This window comes from Macaca mulatta, chromosome X, assembly GCF_049350105.2.
Source record: "Macaca mulatta isolate MMU2019108-1 chromosome X, T2T-MMU8v2.0, whole genome shotgun sequence".
Classification (NCBI taxonomy): Eukaryota; Metazoa; Chordata; class Mammalia; order Primates; family Cercopithecidae; genus Macaca; species Macaca mulatta.
Window position 1 is genome coordinate 157,756,799 of NC_133426.1, and position 21,023 is coordinate 157,777,821.

Here is a 21,023-nt window from a genome sequence, read left to right on the forward strand (position 1 = left end):
TTTATGTGGTACTGGCTGCCTTAATAACTCACGAATCAGCAGATGGATCATCTGTTCCCATTTGATAGATACTTCTCCCAGATGCAGATTAAGATTAATCTATTTTGAAATGAACAAAGGGGCAAGGGTGCTTTTTGAGTTGTTCCACAGGAGATGAGAATGGAAATGAACGCTCAAAAGGCTCTTTATACATCATGTTGCTGCTGAATCTTAGGCAGTAGGTGCTGTCTGTCCAACCATGTGGATGGAGGTAGGTAATTCAACCTTGCATATTTTCTCCCTAAATTCTTTTTGTGATTAAGGAGATGTATTTCCAAAATGGCAGATTGACAGTGTCTGGGTAGCAATAACTGGCAGAGAAATAGTACACACATCCTACTTCCTGCACCTCATTCTACCTCATTCTTATAGAAGGCACCAACTAATCATCAGGCTTGATCTAGCCCTGTTCTGGCCCTTCCATTCTATAAGTTGTCATTTTAGCATCTCTTTGCCCTCAGCTGCCCAGTCTTTATCTTCATGCATCATCTCCTCCCTCTATGTTCTATTCCAACCTTGTAACTGCTCATATAATATCTTTCTTTCTCATTTCCCAGGATGAGACCCTTCCAGGTCTCTGATTTGCTTCTGCTTTCATTCCTTGGAAACTGGTATTGATTTACCTATGACCCTGACCTCTAGCCCCTTCCCCCTCACCCGACACAGGGCTCTTGTGTAGAGGCTCCCTACAGAGCTTTAGACAGAGCTGGCTTCAAACATCTGCTGAAATTAGCCCTTCACATTTTACCATTGACCAGAGCTAAGACTAGTTCAAATAAACAAATAATTAGAGTTAAAAGAGATATGTGGATGTTCAACAACAAACCAACATGCAACGTTATCCAGAGGGGCCGTCTAAATTAAAGCTTATTTTACCACACCAGTAGGGAAGTATATAATTTGAAAACATTCAGAGGGAATCATTTTCTGCTCTTGTGCCCGACGCTAAACATTATCCAGTCCCCCAGTCCAATGTTGCAATATTAACCCATTTTCAAGTATTAGGTGTGAATAAATACTGCTTTCAGGTAAGTGAAGGACACAAAACTCCGTTTCCTGTAAGGCAAAGCTGATTGCACTCCTTTCAATGTAAAGTCAGGAGGTTTTAGGAAATCGGGCTCGAACATTTTGTTAAGTCTTGCACATTTTTGTTAAGGCGCTGTTTTTAGGGTCCTATTGCTTGCATGCACAGGACAGCTTATAGCTTTTGAGATGCATGTTAAAATCGGATATTCTCTCTCTGGTAGATCATTAAGTGATTTATTACTGGAGGGGTTCAGAAATACTGAAACAGCATCACCGAGAGTTTCCACCCCTCACAATATAGATGTGGGGCTTGAGGAGTAAGCAAATTACTCAGCAGACAGTGAATATTAGCAAGTTCATTAACTATTTTCTCCTAGCCCCAAAAGCCAAGAAGCTAATCCCTTGTTTGCCAGGCAGGGTGGGCCTTACTCTCTGGTTCTTAGTGATTGAGATAACTAAAATTTGTTTGTATTTTCCAGCCAGAAGTCATTCCACTTAATGCTTTCAATATGGAAACACTCTGGTTAAGGCACTGAGCAAAATTTAAAATAATTGTTGAGTCTTCAAAATTAAAGTATAAACAAAAAAGCAATTTTAAGAATTTTTAAATCCTTCTTCCTGGTTCTGAAGGCTTTCCCTGAGGCTGACATTAGGCAGGGCTTGGTCATTTTCCTTCAGGGAAGAACCACTAAGTCAAGCTCCCCAGGAGATTTTTTGTTTGTTTTGGCTTGAACAGCCATGAGTTTCCTCCACAGTCAAACATTACAGATTCTTAATTTTAAAATTATAAAGTAATGATAAATCAGGCTAAGAAAGGCTGCAGTTTCACATTTGGGAGCTAGCAAGGTGACCTTTGCTAAGTAATGTATGTGAATAAGTTGAAGGAGGTAAGGTAGACAAGAAACAGGTGAACCATGGAGACCTGGTTCTCAGGTAAATTTACCTCATCCATTTCAGGTGAGTAGTATCCTGTTTGCATATCATTCACATCTCTTCCTTGGCACAGACTTCTGGTAAGTGTTTTCCCATCTTCATATGTGTTGGTAAATGAAATAATGAAAGTATTTCATTGGAATGGAAATAACGAAAATGCCTGTCTTTTGAAATATTCTTTAAACTTAACTTCTGAATGTTTCAGAATAACTCTTAGCCTCTTCTAGGATTTCTGAGACTTGACTACATTTTTGAACAACTGATTACAGGTTTTCCAGAATTTTAGGGAGTTAATATGTACATCAATTGCCTAGAGTATATTTGCAGATAATACTGCAGCATTGTCAAGCAATCAATCCACATTTACTGATATTCTCACAGCATGCCCAACAGTAGGATAGCATTGAAAAATAACAGGCCTTATCCCCATTTCTTGCAAAACGAAATTACAATCTGGCTGGAGAAGTCAGTCTTAGAGAAGGTTTATAACCATTAATAGCTAATTCAATACAAAAAAAGATATACAACACAGGATTGATATTAAAGGTAACCAGAGAAGGGCAAAAATCAGGGGTAGGCAAAATGAGTCAGGGTTTAATTAAAGAGGTGAAGCCTGAGTGGGATTTAAATGAAGCTGAGATATAGACACAGAAAGAACACAGTTATATCAATAATCTGAAAACAATGATGCTCCCTCCTTTTTACAAAAGCTTCTTTCTATGATCGCACCACTGCATTCCAGCCTGGGAGACAGAATAAGACCCCATTTTAAAAATAAATAAATAGGCCGGGAGCAGTGGCTCATGCCTGTAATCCCAGCACTTTGGGAGGCCAAGGCGGGCAGATCACCTGAGGTCTGGAGTTTGAGATCAGCTGGCCAACATGGTGAAACCCTGTCTTTACTAAAAATACAAAAATTAGCCAGGTGTGGCGGCGGGTGACTGTAATTCCAGCTACTCGGGAGGATAAGGCAGAAGAATCACTTGAACCTGGAGGTGGAGGTTGCAGTGAGCCGAGATCGTGCCATTGCACTCCAGCCTGGGCAACAAGAGTGAAACTCTGTCTCAATAATAATAATAATAATAAATAAATAAATAAAGCTTCTTCTGACTCGAAACTGGAAGGTAGAAAAAAAGATAGTTAAAGAATGGTGCATTTTGGCCAGGTGCAGTGGCTTGCCCCTGTAATCTCAGCACTCTCGGAGGCCGAGGCTGACAGATTGCTTGACCCCAGGAGTTTGAGACCAGCCTGGCCACATGACAAAACCCCATCTCTACAAGAAATAAAAAAAAAATAGTAGTCCGGCATGGTGGCACATGCCTGTAATCCCAGCTACTTGGGAGGCTGAGATGGGAGGATCACCTGAGCCTAGGAGGTCAAGGCTGCAGTGAGCCATGATTATGCCATTGCATACCAGCCTGTGCAACAGAGTGAGAGCCTCTCTCAACAACAACAACAAATACAACAACAACAACAACAAATACAACAACAAACAGAAAAGAAGAAAAAAACAATGGTGCATTTAATTTGATTAATGTGTAAACACCAACTTCCCCAGCCCAAACCATGAATTTCTTTTATCATATAGCTCTGAAATGTTGCTGCTGAAATATTTCTGATGAAATGTTGCTAATAAAATATAGTTTTGTGTATAGTAGATATTCAAAGTGTTTTTATAGAATTAAATTGAGAAGTAAAGACATTAGCTTAATTCCTCTGGTTAAGAATAATTTAGTGGAGGCCATGTGCAGTAGCTCATGCCTGTAATCCCAGCACTTTGGGAGGCTGAGGTGGGTGGATCACTTGAGGTCGGGAGTTTGAGACCAACCTGGTCAACATGGTGAAACCCTGTCTCTACTAAAAATACAAACATTAGCTAGGTGTGGTGGTGGACGCCTGTAATCCCAGCTACTCAGGAGGCTGAGGGAGAATGGCTTGAACCCAGGAGGTTGAGGTTGCAGTGAGCTGAGATCACACCACTGCACTCCAGCCTGGAAGACAGAGTGAGACTCCATCTCAAAAAAAAAAAAAAAAAAAAGAATAATTTAGTGGAGAAGGGACTCAGCTTCACAAATATTCAGTAAATAATGCAAGAGCACAAATTTATTGATTGTGATATAGTTGTTTTTCAGTTGCTAATAGATATAGATAATGTATATATAACATTTTTAAAAAATTAGACTTTTATTTAACAGATAAACTGTGCCCCAAATATATGACTTGTATAAAATATAGTAGAATTTAAAAGGATCATCTGCATGCCGTCTTAAAAATCACATATTAACAAATATATTTGGTTAAACTTCATTCAAAATATTTGAAACTATGTAGCCGAATTAATGCTGATTAACAAGTTTATTGACCATAAGCAGCAAAATCACCATGACAAAAAACTGCCAAAAATATGTCTTTTCTCCAACCAAGGTGTTTAATAACTCTTGTTCCTCTTACATCTAAGTAGAAAATTCAGCATGAAAAAATGATATAAAGTTTTAAATTGGCTTTTAACTGCTTTCTGACAAAAACACAGACGTGATAGTGAATGAGGCAGCCTTTTAATTTTCCTCATTTGTTAAAATCTCCATAAAGTCATCTCTTTATTTTATAATATTCATTTTACTATGCTCTATTCATTCCCAGAATAATTCATATGGTGTGTAAAATTGTAACAAGTAGCTTTATGCATAGGCTCACCACCCCTACCCCGCTTTGGAGATTATGATCAGGAAGGAGGTCGCTGTGTCAAAGGTTGTGCTCACATGTGTCCGCACTGTTTTCCAAGGACTGACTGGCCTTCTAATAGAATTGGTCATTCAATGTGTAACTGTAACATAGAGAATCAAGATATTTTATTTCCCTCAATGTTGCATCCCTGGGGCTTCCAAATTCTTACTTGAGTTCCACAGTTTTCCTTAGCTCCCTTTGTTAACCTGTCTTTGTTTTGGTCCTTCCTCATTTATGCCTTCATGATATATAGAACCACTGGACAATGCATTCATTTACTTCACTTTTTTTTCTGTTGTTTGCTTTTCATAAATGTTTTCGATCTTCTCCCATTGAATTTTGTCAATATTATAGAATCTGTTAACTGCAACAATAAACACAGTCCTAAACTTCACTTCATCTGTTCTCATTAATTAGTGTTCTAATTAGATTTTACTCCACATAGTATTCCTCTCCATGTTTTACAAAATCATGTTTTAACCTTTTGCTTATATGCACTCTTCTTTCAAATTTAGAAAAAAAATTTATTAAAAAAGATGGAATCTCTTTTGAATATATAACAAATTCAGATGCTGCTAAACCTACAATTAGGTAATTGTGAGCAAAATTAGCTACCAGCTGTTCGTTCTAAAGTAACAAGTGTTTGCCTGTGTCAGTAATTATTTCTACATAAAATTTTGCACTTTTGCATTTTGACGATTAATTAAATCATGCAGTTAAATTATACGTGATAATTAGTCATGAAAGAATAAAATGCAAATAAAGAAAACTTAGAAAAAGCAGCCCTCATAAAGAGTAAGCCACATATGAAGATAAGCCTATTGAGCAACCATCTAAAATACCTTTTTACAGAACTAGTTATACAGTTAAGGTGAGAGATATACTGAGAATTGTCTGCCTTTGTGCTGCATATTCTGGCATCCCTCAAGAATCCCAAGAATCCCTAGTGATGCGACAGGTTTGGAGCTCCCTGAATGCGCAACTGTTTCTCTCTGGATGCTTTCTGCCCCTTTCTGCTTCAAAATACAACGCCTCTGGGAAGTGACTTGTCATCTCTCCCAATACCCTCTCCTCCCTGATCTGGCCATAGGTTCCAGGCACTGTTCTAGGCACTGGAGATATAACAGTGAACAAAAGAAAGCCCCTGCCCTCATGGAACTGACTTTCTATAGGGAGGAGACAGAACAAATACACAAGTAAGTACGTGCAATTTTAGGTAGTGATAAATTCTATCATGAAAAATAAAGAGAAGGGAATTGAGATTGAGAATTGAAGCTTACTGTAGTGGTTGTTGGAAAAGGCCTCTTTAAGGAGATAGTATTTTATCAGAGACTTGCAAGAAGTGAGGTAGTGAGTTATTTAAACGTCTTGCAGGGATTACCTTTCCAATGAGAAACCAAAAGGTGAAGCCACCAAAGTGAAAACATATTTGTTTCAATGACCAGAAAGGATACCAGTGTGTCTAGGGAAGAGAGGGTGAAGGGAGAGTAGGATGAGTCCAGAAAGGTATCAGGGACCAGATCATGTAAGATTTTGTAGGCTACAGTAAAGACTTATTTCGGATTTTACTCTGAGGGTACTGGGAAGCCAAGGGTGTTTTTTTGTTTTTGTTTTTGAGACAAGGTCTTACTCTGTTGCCCAGGCTGGTATGCAGTGGCACGATTACGGCTTACTGCAGCCTTAATCTCCCAGGCTTAGGCGATCCTCCCACCTCAGGGAGGGTGAGACTACAGGCACGTGTCACTATGCCTAGTTATTTTTTTTTAATTTAATTTTGTAGAGATGGGGTCTTACTATGTTGCCCAGACTGGTCTCAAAACCTGGGTTCAAGCAATTCTCTTGTCTCAGCCTCACAAAATGCTGGGATTACAGGCATGAGCCGCTATGCCCAGTCCAAGGGTGGGTTTGGAACTGTAAAAACAAATCACCAAATTGAGAGGTTTTTATGGGCCAGGCACTTAACCCCATCCAACTGCAAGAGAAGCTTAGTTCCAAAGTTCTGGTGACAAAGAAGGAGCATATTTAATATGCTTTGTCCTCTGTATTTGTTGTCTACCTCTCTACTGTGGCATAAACAGTTATCCCAAAACTTAATGTCTTAACACATATTTATTATCTCACAGTTTCCATGGATCAGTTGTTCTGGTGTGATTTAGATGGGTTGTCTGATTTTAGAATCTCTAACAAGGCTGCACTCGAGGTGTCAGCTAAGGCTGCAGTTTCATCTGAAGATTCAGCTTTGGGAGGATACACTTCCAAGACAACTTACATGGTACATGGCAAAATTCAGTTCCTTAAGGGTTTTTAGTCTGAGGCCTTGGTTCCTCATCACCTATTGATCAGAGGCACTTCTTGTGTTTCTTTTTGCCATGTATGCCTCTCCATAAATTATCTTACAACATAACAGCAAGCAAGCTAGAGAACAAGAGACAGTAACAATAAAAGAGACAGAGAGACACACACAGAGAGAGACAGCAAAATGAAATTCAGTCCTTTGTAATCTTATCATAAAATTGTAATTCCATCACTTTTGCCATATTCTGTTAGATAAAAGGAAGTTACTAAGTCCAGCCCACACTTAAGGGGGAGGGGATAACCCAAGGTCATGAATTCTAGGAGGCGGAAATCGCTGAGAGCCATGTCAGAAGTTGTCTACCATATCCTCTATCTGCACCAGGCTCTACTTAGCCTACAATATCTGAAGCATGGTTCAGACCAAGGCCCAACCCAGGCCCAGAATGTGAAGAGCTGAGGACCTGGGACAAGGTGAGCAGGAGAAAGTCAAAAAAGAATATCATATGTTTCAGAAATCTACAATGTCCAGGAAGATCAGCAAAGTCAGAAAAAAAGAGGCAGATACCACTGGAGCAGAGGATTGAATTAATCACACTCTTTTGTTATGGGCACATTCTTATCATAAGTCCATGCAAACCCTGCTTATGTTTTTGTTTACTATTGCATGCATTCATTCATTCCTTTTTTAATAACAATTTTATTGTATTATAATTCACATACTATAAAATTCACCCATTTGAAGTATACAATTCAATGGTTTTAGTATACTCACAGAGTTTTGCAAATTTTACTATGGTCTAACTTTAGAACATTTTTATCATCCAAAAAAGAAATAACAAATCTATTGTTAGTGAAGTTCCATGTCCCCAACTTCCAGCACCTGGCAACCATAAATCCACTTTCTGTCCTTATGGATTTGCCTATTCTAGATATCTCATCTACGTAGAATCATATAACATGTGTCCATTTGTGTCTGGCTTATTTCGCTGAGCATAATGAACCTTTTCAAGGTTCATTCATGTTATAGCCTATATCAGTACTTCATTTCCCTTTCTTTTCTTTTCTTTCCTTTTCTTTCTTTTTCTTTCTTTCTTTCCTTCTTTCTTTCAGACAGAGTCTTTCTCTGTCACCCAGGCTGGAGTGCAGTGGTACAATCTCGGCTCACTGCAACCTCCGCCCACCAGGTTCAAGCGATTCTCCTGGCTCAGCCTCCTGAGTAGCTGGGATTACAGGTGCCCGCCACCATGCCCGGCTAATTTTTGTATTTTTAGTAGAGACTGGGTTTCACCATCTTGGCCAGGCTGGTCTTGAACTCCTGACCTCGTGATCCACCCGCCTCATCCTCCCAAAGTGTTGGGATTACAGGCATGAGCCACCGCACCTGCCACTTTATTTCTTTTTATTGCCAAATTGCATTTTGTTGTATGAGTGTATTTTATTTATCAATTCATCAGTTGATGAACATTTGGCTTGTTTTCATTTTTTGGCTATTATGAATAATGCTGCTATGAACATGTGTCTATTAGTTAATATTATATATATACACATACTCCTATATATACATACACCCGTACATACATATATGCACACATACATACAAAAGCAAAATTGCTGAACCATGGAGACTGTGTATACTTAATTTAACTGAGCAGTATTTGCTTAATTTCTTTCCAATTGGCTGGCCCTGTCTATGTTCCCACAACAAAGCATGTGAATTCCTATAATACCTCAGCTCTGTTAATACTTGGTAATCTCCAGCTTTCTACTTTTTCCTGTCTAGCAGGTATAAGGTGATATTACATAGTTGCTTTAATTTACATTTCTGTGATTATAATGAATTGGAGCATCTCCTCATATGTGTGTTTGCTTTTGGGGTTAACTCCTTTATAAATTACGTGCTTGTATTTTCCATTTTCACACTGCTATCAAAATCCTACCCAAGACTGGATAATTTATAAACAAAAGAGGTTTAATTTATAAACAAAAGAGGTTTTATAAACAAAAGAGGCCTACCTCATGGCTTGGTAGGCCTCAGGAAACTTACAATCATGGCGGAAGGTGAAGGGGAAGCAAGGCACCTTCTTCACAAGGTGGCAGGAAGGAGAAGTGCCTAGTGAAGGGAGAAGATCCCCTTATAAAACCATCAGATATTGTGAGAACTCACTCACTATCACGAGAACAGCATGGGGGAAAATGCCCCCACAATCCAGTCACCTCCCTCCACACGTGGGGATTACAGGTTGAGATGAGATTTGAGTGAGGACACAGAGCCAAATCATATCACTGCTCCTTTATACTTTAACAATTTTTCTATTACGCTTTCTGTCTTTTTTTGTGTTGCTTTTTAGAAGTCTTATCTAGCTTAAAGTTAGTTCCTCTTGGTTTTAAATATTGCAAATATTTTCTCCCATCCTGCCATCCATCTTGAATTTTGTTCATAGTGTCCTTCATTGAACATAAATCCTTAATTGTAATGCAATCAAATCAATTAGCATAGACTTCACATTTTTGGTTTTAGAGTCTTAAGAAATCCTTTCCCATTCCAAGACAAAAACAGTATTTCACAATTTCTTTTTTGTTGTTACCATTTTTTCCTTTCATAATTATTCTTTGTTTGTTTGTTTGTTTTGAGATGGAGTCTTGCCCTGTCTCCCTGGCTGGAGTGCAGTGGCACTATCTCGGCTTACTGCAACCTCCACCTCTCGGGTTCAAGTGATCTTCTTGTCTCAGTCTCCCAAGTGTCTGGGACTACAGGTGCATGCCACCATGCCTGACTAATTTTTGTATTTTTAGTAGAGATGGGGTTTCACTATGTTGGCCAGTCTGGTCTCGAACTCCTGACCTCAGGTGAGGAGGTCACCCACATCAGCCTCCCAAAGTGCTGGGATTACAGGCATAAGTCACCATGCCCGGCCCATGATTATCCTTGAAATCATCTGGAATCCATCTTCATATAGGTTGTTAGACAGGAACCTAGTTTGATTGTTCTCACATAATAAGACAATTTTCCCAGCACTGTCTACTAACTGATCCATGCTTTTCTGTAACCTGTGATACCACATTTATTGTATCCTATATTCCCATGCATAGCTGGATCTTGCTGGGTCTCTGAGCTCTTCATTCTGTACTGTGGTCTACTTAAATTTGACAATATCTCTAGCATGACTTTAGCTTCATTCTGTATGCATTCACTTTGGTCATTTTATTCATTGCCAGGAATAGAATAACTTACTTGAAAAAGGAAAAGCAAAGAAGCCAATCTTGCAAGATGAACCTGAGAGGAGGCTCACCTGCTGGATTCAGTGGTACTTAGGTACAGAGCGTTCACTTCAGTATGCCAAGAGTGCTGAGGGTCCCTTGCAGAGTTAAAAGCTCAGTCCACTTTCCAAGAACCTTCTCACTTTTCTTCATTCTATAAGGGCTTCCGGCAATTTCCTTCCTTATGGGGCAGCCAGGAACTCACGCCCTACACTGTTATAAATAAAGAGGTTTGATGTACTTCTAACAAGTCCAGTAGGAACCAGACTTTCTCAAATAGCTTAATGGCTATTGTTAATTTACTCTAGTATCCTATTAGCTGTCCAAAGAGATTTCTATTATCCAACAACAGTAGTGAGAATGAGGCAGACATTATTAGAAAAGCATGAAATTAGGACATATAAGTGCCATTAGGCTGTATTCAAATAGAATATTAGTATCTATTCATATTATAATTATTTTTTGTATCTTCAAGTTAGTTAGCCACTGACCAGCCATTAGGAGTGGTTATCAATTGGGTTTCATGGCAATCTTGTGTTACGTTTAAAATAATCATAATGGATATGTATTTTGCGTTATTTTATCTCCAGCCATGAAGCCCACTCTTGGTTTGAGCTAACTGGTGTATGATTGTCTGCACCTGCAGACAATGAGATGTTTGTGAGCAGGGAAGCAATGTGTTGCTTTTGCATGGTTTCTCATAATCATCAATTTCCTGTTTTTCCTTTTCCTTTCATCTCTGACATACACTCCAGCTCCTACTTCCAGATTCTTTTATTTTCTTGTATCAAAATTTTGAGATAAAATTTACCCTTTTAAAGCATACAATTCAGTGTTTTTTCAATGTATTCACAAGGTTGTGCAAATATCACCATTATGTAATTCCAGAACATATTCATCACCACCAAGAGAAACCCCATGCATTAGCAGTCACTTCCCAGTCTCCCTCCTTCCAGCTCCTGGCAACCACTAATCTACTTTCTGTCACTCTGGATTTGCCCATTCTGGACATTTCGTATAAACAGAACCTATTTTTTTTGTTATGGTAAAAACATATCACATGAAATTTACCATATTAATCATGTTTAAGTGTACACTTCAGTAGTGTTAAGTACATTCACATTGTTTTGCAACCAATCTCCAGAAGTCTTTATATCTCGCAAAACTGAAATTCTGTCCCCATTAAACACTAACTCCCCATTCCTCCCTTGCCCAGCCCCTGGCCACTACCATTCTACCTTCAGTCTATTTGAATGTGACTAATCTAGGAACCTCAGACAAGCTAATCATATAGTTTTTGTGTTTTTGTGACTGGTTTATTTCACTTAGCATATGTTTTCAAGGTTTATTCATATTGTAGCATCAATCAGTACTTCATTTTTGTGACTGAATAGTATTCTATTGTATGGATATACCATATTTTGTTTATCCATTCTTCAGTTGATGGACATTTGGGTTGTTTCCACTTATCGGCTATTATGAATAATTTGAATTAGGAGCATTCATATGCAAGTATTTCTTTGGATGTAAATTTTTAAATTTTCTTTGTCATATACCTAGGAATGGAATTGCAGGGTCCTATTGTATCTCTGTGTTTAATCTTTTGAAGGACCACAAGACTATTTTCCACAGCAGCTGCATCATTTTACATATCCACATAGCAGTGTGTGAGAGGTCCAATATCTCCACATCCTCATCAACACTTGTTATTATTTGTCCTTTTGATAGCCATTCTTGTGGGTTGCAGCAGGGGTTCCTTGCCTCCCTAACCCTGCAATTTCTGATCTGACTTAGGGCAGAGGGAGCCAGGTGAGAGGGGATTATAGTTGTTCCAAAGGTATACTGACAGGAAGACTAGTAACTGGATCAATTTTATTTTTTAACAAAAACTCTTAGTTTTCTATTTGAAAAAGATCATTCTGAACGCTCAGTTTTTGCTTGATTATAATAATTAGGTGACCAGACTGCTTAAATAAACAATGTTGTGATAAGCCAGAAGAGAATGATCACTGTAGCAGGTCTGCCCTGGGTTAGCCCTGCCTCTTTGGACGAGTGATTGAACTTCTGAGTGTTCTTCTCTTCTGTAAAATGAGGTAAAATCATGATAAAATGAAACATTGTATGTAAAAGAACCTGTACACATCTTCAGAATATGTCCATGATAAATCTCTAGTTTGTCATCCTTTGATTTTTCATGACCTGGCTTTTTATGAAAATTTCATTTGATTTTAGCCCTTGGGTATTCCTTGTTGAAGTCTTCCGGCTTTCTGTGACAAGTAACACAGAGAAAGTGGAGAATAGTGAGACGGCTTTTCTAAAGAGAAGAAAATTTTGTTGATTTTTTTTTTTTTAAAAAGGAGGCATATTAGAGTCCTACATATTTCAGTATTTTTGAAGCTTCATTTTATTGAGACAAAACTGTTATAGTTGTCATGGTAAGTGGTTTTTTTTTTTTTTTTTTAAATAGCAACTGAAGACACAAATAATTACACAAATGCTGGAAAACAAAACACAACAAAACAAAATAAAAATGACCAGAGGGCAAAAACATGGTTTGCTCACAATCTTTAGGTGAAGACATTTTCTCCTATAAAAACATTTTAAAGTTCTGTGCCTATAGCCTGTGCTTTTGATTTAAGCTACCCTAAGATTGCTTAGGCAATAGTAACTGCTTCAGAATGGAAAGAGTTAGTGCCCCAAGGCTCTTTACTTGGGCTGGCTAGGGCAGTTCTAGGGTCTTATGTAAACCAATTTAAAAAGATGGACACAGTTCATCAAACTGGATACCAGTTTTAAAAGATGGACAAGATGGCATAAATTGCATGGAGCCAGACGGCTCTCTGGTTGACTTGAACCAGGATGTTTCCTATTGCAGAGGCCCAGAAACACAATTTAGAGATGGCCCAACTTGCCTGAGATCCCACATAAAAAGAGAATTGGCAACCAATGCTGGAACTAAGAAGTAGGCATTTACTCTCAGGGTCATGCAACATTACATGGGCTACTTGGAAATGTAAAATGTGTGATACTAAGGCAGCTCAAAGGAGAAATTTATCTGGGCTACTGTAGCACTAAATCACAATATTAAATTGATCCTTACCCTGCTCCCTTTCCTATTCGTCCACCAAACCAGGCTCTGACGCTGTGGTAGGGGCTTGGGAAGACAGGGAATCCCCCATATGGTCCCTGCCCTCTGTGAGCTACCAGATAGTGGTACACATAATTCTGAACCCAGATCAAAGAGATGTAGAAGTGTTTCCCAGTTGAGAAGTCTTGGGCAGGTGAGAAATGTGGCATGGTTAGCACAGAAGCTGTACTTTAGGAGGCAGGAGACATGAAATGGGAAAGAAGCCCTGGATTAGTTCAGGAAGGCTAAGAGGAACTAACACCTATAGTGTCCACTATTTGCCAAGCAAAGCAAAGGCCCCTTGGGTTTTGATGACCAGATTGGGTAGAGAAAGCCAGAACAGTTAAAGGACCATTGCCACAGTCTAGCCCAGAGATATACACTAGGAGTCCAGGCCAGGGACTGGATCTCCCACCTGAAACTCACTGGGATGTAGTGTCCATATGGAAGGATTATTGTGCCCTGTACATTCCTCATTTTCTTACTAAAGAACTGCATAGAGTTTGGAAGATATATTTGGCCAAAATAATTTCTTTTTAAAAAAATTAATGTTCATGTCTATTTTTTGGCACCTTTATAAAAATAGTAAACTTGGTCATGGGAAATTAGGATCAAGACTCATTCTGCCTCTCCTGTGATGTGCGGCAAGACCCATCTGGAACTTCCTAGAAACTCTGACTGCCTGGTTGTGGCAGTCATGAGCATGCATGTACTAAGTACCCATGAGAGAGACGTCTTTGATGTGTAATAAGAGGACAAGATGGCATAAATGGCATGGAGCCAGCAGGCTCTCTGGTCAACTTGAACCAGGATGTTTCCTATTGCAGAGGTTCCAGGAACACTCCCTTCTGTCCTTTCTCACTGGAGACACCACACTAATCTGTAGCCTGGAGCTGCCTGCTGCTGGCCAGGCTTTCCTGACAGTCTTTTATTCATTCCCATTCATTCATTCATTTTGCATCTACTTGTTGATTTTAATAAACTCGCATGGAGCCCCTCACTTATGCAAACCTTTGCCTGGTATGTCCACCTCTTCCTGAAGGTGTAATAATCTCCAACTTACTAGCTATACTGTATGACCACCTAAGTAGGGTTTAGTTTTGCCCATTTTTGAAATTTATGTAAATGAATCATGGAGTGTGTACACATGAGTGTGTACTAAAATGGGTTTAGTTTTGCCCATTTTTGAAATTTATGTAAATAGAATCATGCAGTGTGTACTTTTTGGGGCCTGGTGAATTTCTCTCAGAACTGTGTCCACAAGATTCATCTAGGTTGATGTGTGTAGCAGTAGTTTGTTCGTTTTTGATGCTGTATGGAATTCTGTTGTATGAACATAGCACAATTTCTTTCTCTTTTCTGTTGTTGATGGACATTTGGGTTGTTTCAAGTTTGAGGGTATGATGAACAATGCTGCCATGAACATTCCTTGTGCTTGTCTCTTGGGGCACAGGTGCACACAACTCTGTAGGGTAAATACCTGGTAGTGGAATTGCTGGGTCACAAAAGTATGGATATCTTCAACTTTATTAGATGAAGTCAAACTATTTTCCAAAGTGCTGCAACAGTTTTTACTCCCACCAGTGTATGAGTGTTTCAGTTGTTCTGTATTCTCACTGATACCTGGTATTATCAGTCTTTTAATTTGAACTCATTCTAGTTAGTATGTAGTGGTATCTCAGTGTGGTTTTAATACACAATTTTAGTATGTTTATGTTATACGGAGGGGAAGGGAGTGAGGATGACAGTGATGTTGTAGAAAAAAAGGTTCTTGTCACATGACCAGGAAGGACTAGGTGCATAGACACATTGAAGGGTAATTAGAGAGGAATTTATTGGGTGAAAAGGAAAAAAGGAAAAAAAAAAAAACCTCTCAGCAAAATGAGATGGAGTCCTGCTAACAGCCCCACAGACCCTCCACCTCACAGATTGATTTCCAGGTCACCACATGAGCTGAAGAGAGCAGGCTCCTCCCCTGCATAAGGTGTGAATTCCCTGTGGCTCCATCCAATTCCCCCAGTGCACACGTTGGGCTCTAGTCCACTGTGGGCATGCCCAGACAAGCCCTGGGCAGGTTTCCTCATAGCACAAAAGCATCTGATATAAACACTTGTTAGGGGTGGGTTGGAGATTCTCCAGGGACCCCCTTTTTATCTGCCTAGGCATTGGCTGTCTCATTTCCCCTTATAAAGAAGTACATCTAACTGCTGTCAGAATAAGGATAAGGACAAAGAGTGATCTTAACTGCTTCCTGCTGACAGCAGGTGCTGTTTTGGGAAAATGACAGTCAGAGCTCCCTCAGAGGCCTATCAAAGGGTCCCTCAAAAAAGGGATCATTGTTTGAGGCTCTGGTTGCATGCCAGTTTGGAGTTTGCTGGCCTGAAGGCAAGAAAAGACAAATTGGTTATTAGAAAACATGTATTAAAACAAAACAAGGGTCAGGGGTAAGGACAGTTCAAAAATTCCAAGGCCTTTTACCAGTTTACACAGGGAGAGGGAGGCCAAAAGACTGGCAGGCAAAAACAAAACAAAACAAAACAAAAAACTGTTTAAAGTGTAGGAAATTAACTCTTCCCAGTTTGGATGATGCATCCGAAGGAAGTGTCCCATAGTATGGAGATACAATTACCTACCAGTGAAGAGAAGACAGAGGAGGAAAGAAAAGGTATTTTTTTCAGAGGACTCCCAGGGTTCAGGGTGCATTCGAAAAGGGTACAGGCTGAAGATGAATGGTTACTCATCTAGAAAGAGGAGAACAGGTGTTATGCCCAGACCGTTTATTCCCCGAAGAAGACCACCAGAGTCCAGAGTCAAAGCTAAGCAGCAAGGATCTTTATTACAGGTTCGAACCTGGAACTCTCCCTCGCTCATGAAACGAGACGGGCAGGAGAGCTCCCCCACTGAGCTCCGAGCAGTGTTATATAGTCTAAGAAAAGTGGGCATAGAGTTATTATACAAATCAGATATATGATTGGCTAGTGTTTGAACAAGGCGATTTGGCTAACTATGATTGGTTCCCGCCATTTCTGATATTTTGGTTCAAACTTTGAGGCGGGAGAGCAGGTTTATGGCAGCAAGAGTTTATCTTACTTAAACACGTCTTGTGACCTTGCCTCAGAACTTAGAAAATCTCTGGTATGTGCAAAACAAAATCTCTGGTACGTGCAGAAAACCAGGTACTCACAGAACTTACGAAATCTCTGGTATGTGCAAAGATTAGAGAGCAGAACAAGGGTGTAGCGGGTGGGGGGCGGGTACACATCTATCTTTGTGTCCTTTCATTTCCCCCTTCTCATAAGTAACTGGATGTCCAATCTTGGATTTCCAGAGTCTTATAATATAGCCTCACTTTCTGGGTGCAGGAGAGGCTAGTGATGGCTACGGAGGACCATTAGTTGGATGGTATCAAACCTTTCTCTGACAAATTGTAAAATTTTATTTACCACACAGGGGCCTATAGTGAATAGAAGTAGTAAAGACATTAGGGGGCCTAAAAGGGGTGCCAGAAGGGAAAACATTGAAGAGCTCCACCAATTGTTAGCGGCTGTAGTGAATTGTTGCTTTTTCATTTCTAAGCTTAGTTCGTGTAGGCGTTGGACTCTTTCCTCAACTAACCCTGACTTATTTAGATAGAAACAGCATTCTTCTTTGAGGAACATACAGGTACCTCCTTTCTCAGCTGTGAGTAAGTCTAAGGCTCTGCGGTTTTGAAGGGTGACCTGTGCTAGGGAGGTGAGCTGCCGCTGAAGGGAGGCTAGGGAATAGGTGGAGTCTTCCATAGCAACAGAGAACTGTTGTAACAGCTTGTCGTTTTCTATCATGGAGTGTTGTAGGGCCCCTCCTGCTAACCCCGCTGCGACGACAGAGGTGGTTAAGGATATTCCGGCAATTAGTGGTAGAAAAACTGCTCGTCTATGTCGCGCAGTTTCAGTTGGGGCAGTCCCTGCCCAGCCTATGAACTCTGCCGGGGTCAGCAGGGTCAGTCGGGGAACTAGTGTAACAGGGATGCACAACTGTCCGTCAGAGATGCTTTTGGACAGAGTTTTTAACAGAGTCATATTACACCAGAAGAACACACCAGGGGGAGCACGTATGGGGCTATTAGGGTATGTAGCCGTCTGGTTGCAGAGGCTGCTACTAAATGCTGAATAACAGTAGGGGTATTTCTCTTGGTATGGGTCATGGTACAGGGCTACATCAGGTATTGCAACTGTTGATGAATTAGAATCTGGCATATAGTTTGTGGGTGGGGAAGAAAGGGGAACAGCGGTTAATGGTGGTCTTCCTAAGGTTGCACACATAAAGCAAGAGGACAGGTCGCCTAAACCGGTGAGGTTGGCGAATGCTAGCCCTTCTTGTAATAGGGTTAGCCAGGAGAAGGGCTGCAAGTCTTGTGATAGCTTGGTTTCCTGTCTGTGGATTTGTGTATGGATTAAGGGTCGAATCTGGACTAGACTCCGCCACAAGTACAGGTGGCTACTAGGCCAGCTACTACTGGCATCGTAGTAGACTGCCCCATGTTGGGGCGATGTCCACCGGGAGTGCCCTGGATCTGTTATTATCCAAGTGAATATGTTGGGAGTCCCTGTCGGGTAGCGAGTCCTGAGGAGGTTAGACTTTCTCGGGTATTCGTCCCATACCCTGGCTGAGTGCAATTTACAATAGTGGTATGGGCAACCTGCATTCTGGTGCCACCAATAATTCTTACAATTATATTCAGTCTGATCATATTCAAAACAAATCATGGGTATCCCCGGTTGGGCAATTTGGAAATTAGTGAAATTGAGGTAAATTGGAGTATTGCACCTGGAGGGGGGGCAGTCTGCACTAGCTAGCAGTTTACCCGCTTGGGGGGTTTCCCCGGGGTGAGTTTTGTTCTCATAGAGCCAGAACCTCCAGACATAGGGATTAGACGGCGTAGCAGTTAGGAGAGTCAGATGTATAAGGCATAAAAGCATAGGCAAGCTAGACATGGTTACGGCTATGTGGGTGACGGCGCAGGGTTAGCTTTAAGGGATTGTTCTTAGCTTTGTCTACAGTCCATGTAACCGGTGCTCCAGACGGCTCGAGAAGGTCGGATGTTGGGTCCACTGGTTTGACGTGTGTGTAGTGGATCCACAAAGCGATGCCTTCTACTTTGAGAGCGGTGGGAGTAGTCAGGAGTACTTGCAGTGGTCCTTTCCACCTGGGTTGAAGAGTTTCTTGCCGGTGGCGCTTGACGAGGACCCAGTCTCCCGGCTGGAACGTACGAGGCGTCGGCGGATGTCCTGCCTCGTACAGTTCTCGTAGTCTGGGCCAAATTTCCTGGTGAATTTTCTGTAAGGCTTGTAAGGAGAACAGGAGCTCAGAGACATTTTCAGTTTCAGGTTTGAGTAAGTCATCTTTTAGACTGGGGACCAGGGGTGGGGGTCTGCCATACATGATTTCATATGGTGTGAGGCCCAGTCTGTAAGGGGTATTTCGGGCCCGGAACAGAGCGTAGGGGAGAAGTACTACCCAATTAGCGCCAGTCTCCATGGTCAATTTAGTTAAGGTCTCCTTCAGAGTCCGATTCATCCTTTCTACCTGTCCTGAGCTTTGGGGCCTATAAGCACAATGTAATTTCCAATTTGCCCCAAGAATGGAAGCCAAATCCTGACTTACCTTAGCAACGAAGGCTGATCCATTGTCTGACCCTATTTGGACGGGAAAGCCATACCTGGGGAGGATTTCTTCCAAAATTTTCTTTGCTACAACCTGAGCAGTTTCTCTCTTAGTTGGGAATGCTTCTGTCCATCCTGAAAAAGTATCTCATCTCTGACGTTACAGCCGCTCCTGCATACCGCTGGCCTTGGTGGACGTAGCTGCTGCCATCAGTGAACCAGGTGAGTTCTGTGTCGGGGAGCAGACGATCTTGCAGGTCCTCCCGCACCCCATGCACCTGAGCCAGTATCTCAGTGCACTCATGGAACGGGGCGTCCAAGTCTGGATTTGGCAGCAGTGAAGCAGGGTTTAAAGAGGTTGGGGGCAGAAAAGTTATTCTGAGGGGGTTTAACAGCAGTCCTTGATAGTGGCTGAGCCGGGCGTTACTCATTCATCGGTCCGGCAGCTGCCGGAGGACGCCTTCAATGGCATGCGGGGTTATAACGCGCAACTCTTGCCCCATGATAAGTTTATCAGCATCTCGGACCATTAGGGCGGTCGCCGCGATTATCCGCAGGCAGGGTGGCCAGCCAGCAGCCACTGAATCTAATTTTTTTGACAAATAGGCAACTGGCCTCTGCCAGGGGCCTAGGTACTGTGTTAACACGGCTTTTGCAACACCCTTACTTTCATCTACGTATAAGTGGAAGGGCTTGGAGACATCAGGGAGCCCCAGCGCGGGGGCTGATAACAAGGCAGTTTTGATTTGTTGAAAGGCCAGCTCAGCCTCTTCCATCCAATTGAAGGGCTGCCGTTCCTTTGTTGCCTGGTATAGGGGCTTGGCTAACTCAGCAAATCCGGGTATCCATAACCTACAGAACCCTGCCGACCCCAGGAATTCTCTCACTTGCCGTGTCGACTGGGGTCTAGGGATGCATAGGACTGTTTCCTTTCGGGCTTTGGTTAGCCAGCGTTGCCCCCCTTTTAATAGGTACCCCAGATAAGTTACCTCCGACTTGCAGATCTGAGCCTTTGTTGCTGAGGCTCGGTAGCCTAGCTCCCCTAGAGTCTTCAAGAGGTCCTCAGTCCCTTGAACACAAGTTTCCGGGGATCTGGCTGCTATTAAGAGATCATCAACATATTGCAAAAGAGTTATTTCAGGGTGTTGCTGCCGGTACTCACCCAGATCTTCATGAAGGGCTTCATCGAACAGGGTTGGCGAGTTCTTGAACCCTTGTGGCAGCCTGGTCCATGTTAGCTGACCGTTGATGCCCCTCTCAGGATCCGTCCATTGAAATGCAAAGAGTCCTTGACTTTTGGGAGCCAGAGGAAGGCTGAAGAAAGCATCTTTTAGATCAAGAACGGTATACCACTGTTTTTCGGGATGTAAAGCACTCAGAAGGGTGTATGGATTGGGCACAGTGGGATGTATGTCCATGACCTTTTTATTAACTTCTCTTAAATCCTGTACTGGCCTGTAGTCCGTACTGTTGGGTTTACGAACAGGTAACAGTGGAGTATTCCAGGATGAGTGGCAAGCCCGTAGGACTCCCTGGTCTAGGAGTCGGCGGATATGGGGCGTAATTCCTTCTTTTGCCTCCAGGGGCATAGGATATTGCCGAACCCGAACCGGGTCCGTCCCTGGCTTAACTTCCACAAATATGGCAGGTCGATGTTTAGCTAGCCTTAAGCCCCCAGTTTCTGCCCACGTTTCAGGGAAACGCTGGAGCCAAGAGTCAATTTCCTGATCGGGGGGCTTTTGCTCTTGATGGAGTCTGTACTCATCTTCTAAGGTGACAGTCAGGATAGATATTGGCCTGTTTTGGGAATCAGTTATCTTGGGCCCTTCTGGCTCAAAGTGGATTTGGGCCCCCATTTTTGTCAGCAAGTCCCTCCCTAGTAGAGGGCAGGGGCTCTCTGGGATGACTAGGAAGGAATGGGAGACTTTTCCCGTTCCTAAGTCTACAGTCCTCTGGGTTGTCGAGGGGTATTTTTTGAT

The 21,023-nt window shown here is 41.6% G+C and overlaps 1 long non-coding RNA gene across 1 annotated transcript in view; it reads right to left on the reverse strand.

The window, feature by feature from the left end:
- LOC144338477 (uncharacterized) overlaps positions 1-21,023 on the reverse strand; it is a 70,734-nt gene that overhangs the window by 41,503 nt on the left and 8,208 nt on the right. Inside the window, exon 2 of the long non-coding RNA XR_013412690.1 lies at positions 10,308-10,488. This is a non-coding gene — a long non-coding RNA (uncharacterized LOC144338477). The remainder of the gene's footprint in view (positions 1-10,307; positions 10,489-21,023) is intronic.